The sequence below is a fragment of the Ambystoma mexicanum genome, chromosome 5p (genome assembly GCF_040938575.1).
Source record: "Ambystoma mexicanum isolate Mex_15411 chromosome 5p, UKY_AmexF1_1, whole genome shotgun sequence".
In the NCBI taxonomy this organism is placed as follows: Eukaryota; Metazoa; Chordata; class Amphibia; order Caudata; family Ambystomatidae; genus Ambystoma; species Ambystoma mexicanum.
In genome coordinates, this window is record NC_090930.1 from 64,524,266 (window position 1) to 64,535,085 (window position 10,820).

Sequence of the window (10,820 nt, forward strand, 5' to 3'; positions counted from 1 at the left end):
AAAGTGGCTGTCCGTCAAAACAAATCCAAAGTGAAAAAACAAGACAAAACCATTAATCCATGGAACAACAAAAAAAAATAAGTGAAATCCAGTGTAGAACTATATACAAAGTACAAATCCAGGGTCCATGAGCCCAACCATTAAAAGGAAACCTACAAAAAACCCTACCTAATGAACAACTATATACAAAAAGGTGGGGCATTGTCCAAGCGCCCCAAAAGAAATAAAAACAGAAAGGAAACCTAACACTAACTAACTATATACAATGGCAGCGGGCAAGTCCTACGGCTCACTCTGTGATGTCCCGGGCCAGGGCATCATCGAACTCCATGTCGATGTCCCGGAGGCAGGCCTCTCCCTTGGCCCCGAGGTCTCGCAGGGATGCAGTCATGGCCTGTTCCAACTCCCTGCGAGTTGCCTCGAGGCACTCAGCCCGCCTCAATGCCCTGCGCATGGAGATCTCTGCCCTGACCATGGTGAGCCGTGCCTCTTCCGCCTGCAGCCGCTCCGCATCTATCCGCTGGCCCAACCACTGCCACACGGAAGACACTCCCATTCCAGGGTCCTCCTGCCTTCCGGCCGATGTCTGCCCCTCTGATGTTGATGGTCCCGAGCCTTCGTTGCTCCCACCTTGAGCCTGCTGCTGCTGTCCATGTGCCCTGCCCGATGATCCCGGCACATCCTCCATCTGCTGGTCTCCAGTTGGTGGGGTGTCCACCCCTGCTGGACCTCCGACTCCCGACTGTGGCAGGGATGTGATCTCCACCAAGCTGGTTGCGTTGGTCGGGCCAGGTCCACAGGGGGCCCTGGTGGAATCTGTGCCGGAAGACGGCAGGGAGAATGACTGGCGCATAGTCTTCACAGAGGAGGAGAGAGCTGCCAGAGCGCTCGACACATGTAGGAACCATCTGACCAGGGCCCCTCCCAACTGTGCCACTTTGCCACGCAGCTCTTCATGATGGCGTGCGTGGTCCCCCCAGGAAGCACGCACATCATCACGAATGACACGCGTGCGCATCGTGACACCAGTCAGGACGGACCCCATACGGTCATGGGTCTCCTCGTCCGCAGGTAATGGAGTGCCAGATGACGTGGGCCTCCCCCCTACCTGCTGACGGGTCTGGGCATCCCTGCTGGTGCATGGTGGTACAGTCACAGGGTCAGGGACAGTGACATGCACAGGCCCCTCCACGGCGACCTGTGCTGCCTCCTGCCGCTGGCCCTGGACTGCACCACCTGCACCAGTGGTACCACCCCCACTAGGCCCCATGTGCGGCTTAGTAGTGGCCTCCTCCTCCTCTGTGTAGACCACAAACCTGGATGGCTCTGCACCGTCTTCCGCCATCGCAAGCCCCTGTGGGGGCTCACCCGGCCCTTCCGCTGCAGCAGTAGTGGCAGCCACGGCACCAGTCCCCTCGCTCCCGGATGATGGTAATTCCTCAGAGGGTGGCTGGGCCTTGCGTCGTCGGCCGGTGGAGACATCCCTGCCGCTTTGCTCCACAGTGCTGTCTCCGCCCTCTTCTTCACTCAATGCTGTGTAGAGGGAGACATAGAACACAAGCATCAGGGTACTGTACAATAGTCCCCTAGACAGGAAGCAATAGCACATGAGTGGCACTGTCAAACGTCACATCCATCCTTTCCCTCCACAACACATGGGTCAATGCAGGCAACACACATGGAGAAACAGGCCCGGCGCATGCAATCAACATTAGAATCCATGTACAAGGGTCTCTATTGACATAAATGTTGTCTTCAACTCACATGCATCATGGGTCATACTGATCCCATGCACACACATCACCGGAGGCTAATGCATCTGGCCTTGTACACCACAGACACAGTGGATACAAGGATGACTAGACTGCATCAGTGAATCAACACATCGTCATGGACATGTGTCATGCATCCATGGCGTTTCAAAGTCACACACACGCTACTCAGACACACAGACATGTACACCATACATGTCCATGACAGCAGCACCCATCTCTCACACCCCATTCATGTCCAAGAACAGAGACAGGCATGCATTCATGTGTGCATTCTGCATGCTGCTCCCCATGTTGCATTGGAACACATGCACCATCCATGTGGTTCACGCATGACTGGTCTCACATGCATCACCATGATGTCCCTGCACACACACATCCATACATGGCCTATGTCACACATACAGTAGCTGACTACCAGCACACTGCAACATGCCCTGTTTCACACAGCAATGCATGGCCACTTACCGCTCAACTCCAGACGGTCTGCCTCTGAAGGATCTGGACGTGGAGCACTTGGGTTATGCGTTCCAGGACCCTCATCTGGATGTTGGTCAGGCTGACCCGGCACCCATCTGCATCCTCTGCCTTCAAGAGGCGCTGGGCCTTGCTGAGTGTCCTGGACCTGAAGTCCTCCCAGCGCTTCCGGACGTGTTTGATGTCGCGGGTTGCCACCCCCTCCGCGTTGATGGCAACCACTATGTCCTCCCAGATCCTCTCCCGTCCTTCCTTGTCGGTGCGCGATGGTGTGAAGAGGGCATCATAATGCCCCAGAACTTGCTCCACCAGGATAGCAACTTCCTTATCGCTGAAGCTGGTAGCCCTCTGCCTCTCTGGCTGGGGGTCACCATTGGTCTCGGATGGTGTTTGCCCCGACATGGCGATCCCCGAGGCAGGTGTGGGTGGGCAACTGGGTCCTGGGGCTGGGCTGTGGAGCAATGGTATACCAGTCGGGAGTCTTATGTTCCAGCAGGGGTGTACACAGCAACTGGACCCCTGCAGATGGCTGATGTGCATGCACCAAATAGCAGGGCACGTGGGCAGCAGGCAGGCAGCAGCAAATGGAAGGTGGGAGCGTGCTCGGGGGCCTGGGGGGCAGGAAAATGGCCTTCTGGGCAGGAGCGAGGTCTTCCGTGTGTTGTCGCGTGGCCAGCTTGATACGGACTGATTTGGCACGTGAAAAAACTGCACGTCAGCGTGTAATTCGAGGAAAGGCTCTTAGCGTGTAAGCGTGTCTGTGATGTTATGCACGCAGGTATTTCCCTCGTGACGGGTGCATAGTGATTCAGCACGTGAAAAAACAGCACGTCTGCGTGCTAATGTGTGTAATCCGAGGAAAGGGCCTAAGCGTGTAAGTGACGTGACGCACGCAGGTGTTTCCCTCAGCACGGGTTAAAGGTGAGCGGGGCCAGCAGTTCGCTGTACGTGCCTTTCGACCGACATGTGTGTTGCTACTTCGTGTTGTTTCGCGCACCAACACAACTTCACAGCAGATCAAGGACGTATCTCTTCTTTTGGCGGGGGTATTGGCTAAGCGTGTTTTTCATTATCACGCTAGTCTGACGGTGAGTCGCGCACGCTATTTTTCCCACTGCGGGTGCCCCTGTGTATCGCATAACCATTGTCGAGGTCATAGTCATACTCTCTTTCTCTTGCAACGACCGCCGGAGCGGCTGCTGCTCCTTTCTCCCTCCTACCATCTGATGCCTAGCAGTGCACTGGGTGCACCTCCATGCTGCAGGCATGCATCCCCTGGTCCTCGGCGAGTGGCACACGTCCTGTGCAGAAAAACGAAATGAAGGTACACAATTGTAGTAATGGACCTTATGCTCAGCAACATTTGACTTTGTGCTACTTTTGGAGCCTGTTAACGCTCAGCTTTGTCACCGTTTGGGTGTGCGCTATTTCGTTTTCTTGCTTACTTGCCATTTCAAGATGGCTGTTTGCGCCTGCTATGCACCGGAGTGCTAGGGCTGGTGTGTGCATGGGGCCCAGGATTGGCCATGGCCCTCTACATCTTGGCCAATGAGGAGGCCGGCAGGCTTGGCCGGCCCTCCCCCAAAGGCCCGATCCTAAGGCCCTGTCTACCGCTGTCCACCACGGTACGCCGGATCGCCGGCCCCATGTGAGTGTTTGTCTACCCCCCGTGAGTATCTATGTGCCCCTCCTGCCCCCCTGCCCCCCGTGAATATCTGTGTGCCCCCCCTGCCCCCCGTGAGTATCTGTGTGCCCCCCTCCTGCCCCCCGTGAGTATCTGTGTGCCCCCCTCCTGCCCCCCGTGAGTATCGAGTATCTGTGTGCCCCCCTCCTGCCCCCCGTGAGTATCTGTGTGCCCCCCCCCTGTGAGTATCTGTGTGCCCCCCTGCCCCCGTGAGTATCTATTTGCCCCTCCTGCCCCCCTTGCCCCCCGTGAGTATCTGTGTGCCCCCCTGCCCCCCGTGAGTATGTGTGTGCCCCCCTCCTGCCCCCCGTGAGTATCTGTGTGCCCCCCTCCTGCCCCCCGAGAGTATCTGTGTGCCCCTCCTGCCCCCCCTGCCCCCCGTGAGTATCTGTGTGCCCCCCTCCTGCCCCCCGTGAGTATCTATGTGCCCCTCCTGCCCCCCTGCCCCCCGTGAGTATCTGTGTGCCCCCCGGCCCCCCCGTGAGTATCTGTGTGCCCCCCTGCCCCCGTGAGTATCTGTGTGCCCCCCTGCCCCCCGTGAGTATCTTTGTGCCCCTCCTGCCCCCCCTGCCCACCGTGAGTATCTGTGTGCCCCCCTACCCCCCGTGAGTATCTGTGTGCCCCCCTCCTGCCCCCCGTGAGTATCTGTGTGCCCCTCCTGCCCCCCTGCCCCCCATGAGTATCTGTGTGCCCCCCTCCTGCCCCGTGAGTATCTGTGTGCCCCTCCTGCCCCCCTGCCCCCCGTGAGTATCTGTGTGCCCCCCTCCTGCCCCCCGTGAGTATCTATGTGCCCCTCCTGCCCCCCCTGTCCCCCGTGAGTATGTGTGTACCCCCCTGCCCCCAGTGAGTATCTGTGTGCCCCCCTCCTGCCCCCCATGACTATCTGTGTCCCCCCTCCTGCCCCCCGTGAGTATCTATGTGCCCCTCCTGCCCCCCCTGCCCCCGTGAGTATCTGTGTGCCCCCCCTGCCCCCCGTGAGTATCTGTGTGCCCATCCTGCCCCCCCAGCCCCCCGTGAGTGTCTGTGTGCCCCCCTGCCCCCGTGAGTATCTGTGTGCCCCCCTCCTGCCCCCCGTGAGTATCTGTATCCCCCCTTGCCCCCCGTGAGTATCTATGTGCCCCTCCTGCCCCCCCTGCCCCCGTTAGTATCTGCGTGTCCCCCTGCCCCCCGTGAGTATATATGTGTCCCCCTGCCCCTCGTGACTATCTGTGTGCCCCCCTGCCCCCCGTGAGTATCTGTGTGCCCCCCTGCCCCCTGTGAGTATCTGTGTGCCCCCCTCCTGCCCCCCGTGAGTATCTATGTGCCCCTCCTGCCCCCCCTGCCCCACGTGAGTATCTGTGTGCCCCCCTCCTGCCCCCCGTGAGTATCTATGTGCCCCTCCTGCCCCTCTGCCCCCCGTGAGTATATGTGTGCCCCCCTCCTGCCCCCCGTGAGTGTCTATGTGCCCATCCTGCCCCCCCTGCCCCCCGTGAGTATCTGTGTGCCCCCCTGCCCCCCTGTGAGTATCTATGTGCCCCTCCTGCCCCCCTGCCCCCCATGAGTATCTGTGTGCCCCCCTGCCCCCGGTGAGTATCTGTGTCCCCCCTCCTGCCCCCCTGTGAGTATCTATGTGCCCCTCCTGCCCCCACTGCCCCCGTTAGTATCTGCATGCCCCCCTGCCCCCACGTGAGTATCTATGTGCCCCTCCTGCCCCCCGTACCCCCCGTGAGTATCTGTGTGCCCCCCTGCCCCCAGTGAGTATCTGTGTGCCCCCCTCCTGCCCCCCGTGACTATCTGTGTCCCCCCTCCTGCCCCCCGAGAGTATCTATGTGCCCCTCCTGCCCCCCCTGCCCCCTGTGAGTATCTGTGTGCCCCCCCCTGCCCCCCGTGAGTATCTGTGTGCCCCTCCTGCCCCCCCAGGCCCCCGTGAGTATCTGTGTGCCCCCCTGCCCCCCATGAGTATCTGTGTGCCCCCCTCCTGCCCTCCGTGAGTATCTGTGTCTCCCCCTGCCCCCCCGTGAGTATCTATGTGCCCCTCCTGCCCCCCCTCCCCCCCTGTTAGTATCTGCATGCCCCTCTGCCCCCCCGTGAGTATATATGTGTCCCCCTGCCCCTCGTGACTATCTGTGTGCCCCCCTGCCCCCAGTGAGTATCTGTGTTCCCCCCTGCCCCCCATGAGTATCTGTGTGCCCCCCTGCCCCCTGTGAGTATCTGTGTGCCCCCCCTGCCCCCTGTGAGTATCTGTGTGCCCCCCTCCTGCCCCCCGTGAGTATCTATGTGCCCCTCCTGCCCCCCCTGCCCCCTGTGAGTATCTGTGTGCCCCCCTCCTGCCCCCGTGAGTATCTATGTGCCCCTCCTGCCCCTCTGCCCCCCGTGAGTATCTGTGTGCCCCCTCCTGCCCCCCGTGAGTGTCTATGTGCCCCTCCTGCCCCCCCTACCCCCCGTGAGTATCTGTGTGCCCCCCTGCCCCCCTGTGAGTATCTATGTGCCCCTCCTGCCCCCCCTGCCCCCCGTTGGTATCTGTGTGCCCCCCTGCCCCCCGTGAGTATCTGTGTCCCCCCCTGCCACCCTGTGAGTATCTATGTGCCCCTCCTGCCCCCCCTGCCCCCCGTTAGTATCTGCATGCCCCCCTGCCCCCCGTGAGTATCTATGTGCCCCCCTGCCCCCCGTGAGTATCTGTGTGCCCCCCTGCCCCCGTGAGTATCTGTGTGCCCCCCCTGCCCCCCTGCCCCCTGTGAGTATCTGTGTGCCCCCTCTCTGCCCCCCCTGCCCCCCGTGAGTATCTGTGTGCCCCCCCCTGCCCCCCGTGAGTGTCTGTTTGCCCCCCCTGAGATTCTGTTTGCCCCCCCGTGAGTATCTGTGTGCCCTCACCCTGCTTGCCCCCCCCTCTCGCTCTGCGCTCCACCCCCCTCCTCATTTCCGTCCTCTTCAACTTCCCTCCTACTCCCCCCTCCTTTTCTCCCCCCTCTTAGACTTCCGCCTCCTAGCACTTACTCCTATCATCTGTTCCGTGACTCTTGATAGCAGCTTGTCTGTCCCCCCTTTTTGTTCTCCTCCTCCCCCCTCCCCTACTTTTCAATTTGTCACTGACTTTTGCTCAGTAGCGTGTTTTGTTCTCCTTCCCCCCTCCGTCCACTTGCCCCCCCTCCCACCCCGCCTCTTGTTACCACCTGCACTGCGTAAATTGTCGTCAGACTTAGTAATGTTACTGCTTGCTCTGTTTTCCTTCCTTTCCATCACCTCTTGCCTTACTTGTTCTATGCACTTGCACTATCAGAAATGTCGACAGGCCTATTATGATAGTTATTTTTCACATTCTGTATTGTTTCAAGGACTTTTGCTGAATGTAACTGTATTTTCCTATGTCCCCTCCCTCCTTGAAGCGCTTTGAAACTTATTTTGTATAGGCGCTATATAAATAAACTATCATATCATATCATAGTAGACTGCGTGTCCCACGCGTACGTGTTTTTCGTGTCCCTGGGTGCCACCGCACACTGCGGGAGCTTAATACCACACACGTGGACTACCGGGGGTTGCGTGCACGGTTTTACTGCAGTTTTGGGGTGCGTTGCATGACCCGTCACTTTATCACAAGGGGTCACATACAGCCTTGCAGGTGCCGGGGTGCTGTTAACATCTTGTATCCCACCCCCTTCACCCCAATTGCCCAGGACAATTGTTGTATACACCTCCCATTGGCACTACTCCATCCGTGCTTGCACAACTCCATCTGTGCCATGGCTGGGAGGCCACAAAAGGTGAGGGGTGCCTCAGCTGGGTGTATTCCACGTGGCGGGAGTGGTCAGGGACGTGGCCGGGGTGACCAGGGAGTAGGGGGACTCCAGGGTGTCCAGGGTGGCTGCAGAGTGGGAAGAGGCAGGGGTGCAGCAGCTCGGCACAATGTTGTGCCATGTGTTGGTGCAGTCAAGCCACCACCCCCTGCAGGACCAGGAGATGCCGTTCTTGCATCTGACACTGGCGCCCATATGACCCGGCAGTCCGTTTCACTGACTGCAACGGGCCCAAGGGTAGCGGTGGCTGCAGGTGCAGCTGTAGACACCACCACCCAGGCTCGGGGTCTGCCAGCGCAGGCTGCGTTGGCACTTGAAGAGTCCATGGCAGAATCCCAGGTGGTCAGGAGGCACACCGTAGGTGCATGCAGGGCTGCCCTGAGGCACGTGTCCCTGGGGCAGCAATGTCATCTACTTCCCCGACCAGCCGGGTGTCGGCAAGTGCAGGGGCAGATGCAGCCGGTTGTAAGTCTACCAACCAGGACAGTCACGGTCAATGACCCTGGTACAGCGGATGTTGTTGCACAGGGTCCATTCCAGGGCACCCAGCAGCCACTGATGCAAGTCAGGGCCTCACTCCATGTTCCATCTGCCACTCCCTCGGCTCTTCCACCAGCGCCACTGCCCTTACTGATCAGGGTGGCATTTGCCAGCCAGGGTCCGGACCAGCGTCCAAGAGGAGGAAGGTTGCACCTGCAGTACAGGCTGGGACCCCAGGCACAGCTACGGCCTCTTGCACGTCGAGGAAGAAGCCTTTCTGCAAGCAGGAACTGGACTTCCTCGTGGACTACGTGCGGGACCACAACCGTGACGTGCTAGTGGGGTTGAATTGTCAAACTACGGCTGCCCATCATGATACCCGCTGGAAGCAAGTTGCGGAACATATGAGTGCATTCGGCCATGAGGTGCAAAAAGCATTGGAATGACCTCAAATGCAGCACTAAGGCAAAGCGTGCCTCAAATTACAACATGAATCTGGTGACTGGCAGTGGGCCACCACCTGAGGAGGAAGACCTCACTCCGCACGAGTCACTCGTTGCGGAGTTCATACCACCAGAATTGGTCGAAAGAGTGGGAGAGATGCAGGACTTTGATGCCCAGTCCAGTGAGTGTTGTTGCGTGTTTGTCGAGGCCATGTATGTTTTACTTGTGTGATGTGTTGTGCACGACTGGCACTACATGTCATGTGTACATGGTTCTCATGTGCAAGTCAGGCAATGCTTCACTGATGCATGCCTGCTGTGCAGGATGGTGGACATGTAGAGCAGACGGGGACTGTCCTCATCACCACACTTGAACCCTACTCACATGCTAGTCACCCGGATGCCCCTCCGGTCCATGTTCCAGCTCACTGGCCCTTATGCATGTAGCCTGGGGTGTCCTTTCTCACAGCACTGGGACTATGTCATTGCATGACTTACATGCATGTGTCCTCTGCCTGCATGCAGGTACTCCACGTAGGCATGCTTCCTTTCCTCTCCACCCCCTCCTGCGCCCCAATTTCAACATTGCACTGGTGTGCATCATGTTGGCGTACTGCAATGGCCTGTTCCAGACTCCTGTCTACATGCAAACTTCCACCAGCCAACCTGCCAGACACATGCAGTGGGGTACATCCTCTGTCCTTCATTCAGGGTGTCTCACTTGGACTGTGTAGATGGCAGATGCTCCGCAGGGACATGAGTGCCCATTCATGCTCCATGTGCATTCCATGCATGCCCCTATGTGTCCTTGACTGGATGATCATTGTAGCACGTGTCTAGGGTGACCTGCATTTCATGGCATTTCATCAGCCTTCCCATGCCCACTCTGGCTCAGTCCTGCGTCCCACACATGTTTAGGGTGTGACAGTCTGTGTGGGGCACAGGCCTCACCCTGTTTCAGGCCCACTGACTCTGTCCAACTGGTGTAGTGTCTTCTGCACACATGGGTGTACTACTGAGGGTTCATCATGTGTCCTGCTTACTGTCCCATCATCATCTGCTGTGTTGTCAGTTGACTCCTCTGATGCTATTGATGCTAGTCAACACTGTCAGCCAATACTCACGTGTCTGGTCATCCTTTTGATACCATGCAAGCCATCCGTGCATTTCCACTTAGGGGGAGGGGTGGTTTGCTTGTAGCCATGTAACCCATTGCATGCACATTGCACATGATGCCTGAACTTGCCCTTGCACTGCATTCACATATATTTATGTACATCATGATGCACTTGTTCATGTAGATAGTGGGTAACGTACACATGTACTGCACTGCATGAACCCACTTCTGAGCCATGTTACACCGTTCTACATGCCTACTCACTGATGCCATGTCAAAGTGACCTTGCATGCATGGCAGGTTCTCAGTGTGTTTGACATGTCTGCTTGATGTGTTGGCTGTCTGTGTGATGTCTATGTGTGTGTGTGTTATGTGCTTCTGGCATGTGTACTGATCTTAATTTTCTCCACTTTTCAGATGATGACGCAATGGAGCCAGAGGATGGTGTTGTCATGCCAGGCACAGGGTTGTTATCATAACAGCAACCCAGCACAAGTGGGGGTCATCGGGTGGCAGACCACGAGAACCCACATGTGTTACAGACCATCTTGTCCATGGCTGGCAATGAGTCCAGCCCAGATGACCACTCTGATGTCCATGTCGAGTTGGATGTCCATCAGGTCCATTTGACAGGGGTGAGTGATTCTGATGTGGACGCTCCTCTGTCCGCGACACCCGCACTGAGGGGCCAGACGGTGGTGGGACCTCCGCCTGTGGTGGATCGGGACACAGGGTCACCCTCCACACCAGTCACTGTTGTGCCTGGGACATCACGTCGACGGGGGAATGTAGTCCTGCAGCCGCGGGCAGTGCCGACCCAACAAGGATGGCCGGTCCTTGGGACTCGCAGGTGTCAAGCCCAGCAACGCGGTGCCGCGCGCCACCGAAGTATACTGAGTGGGAGCAAGACATGACTGCCAATTCAGAACACCAGGCGGAGAAAATGGAAAACATCGCTGTGAGCATGGAGCGTGTGGCCCAATCCGTGCTTCCCCCTGCTAGGCAGGTTCCTCTCCAGCAGCGGGCGGCATAGTCCACGGCCCGCTCGCTCAGGCTGGGCATGGAGGCCTCCGA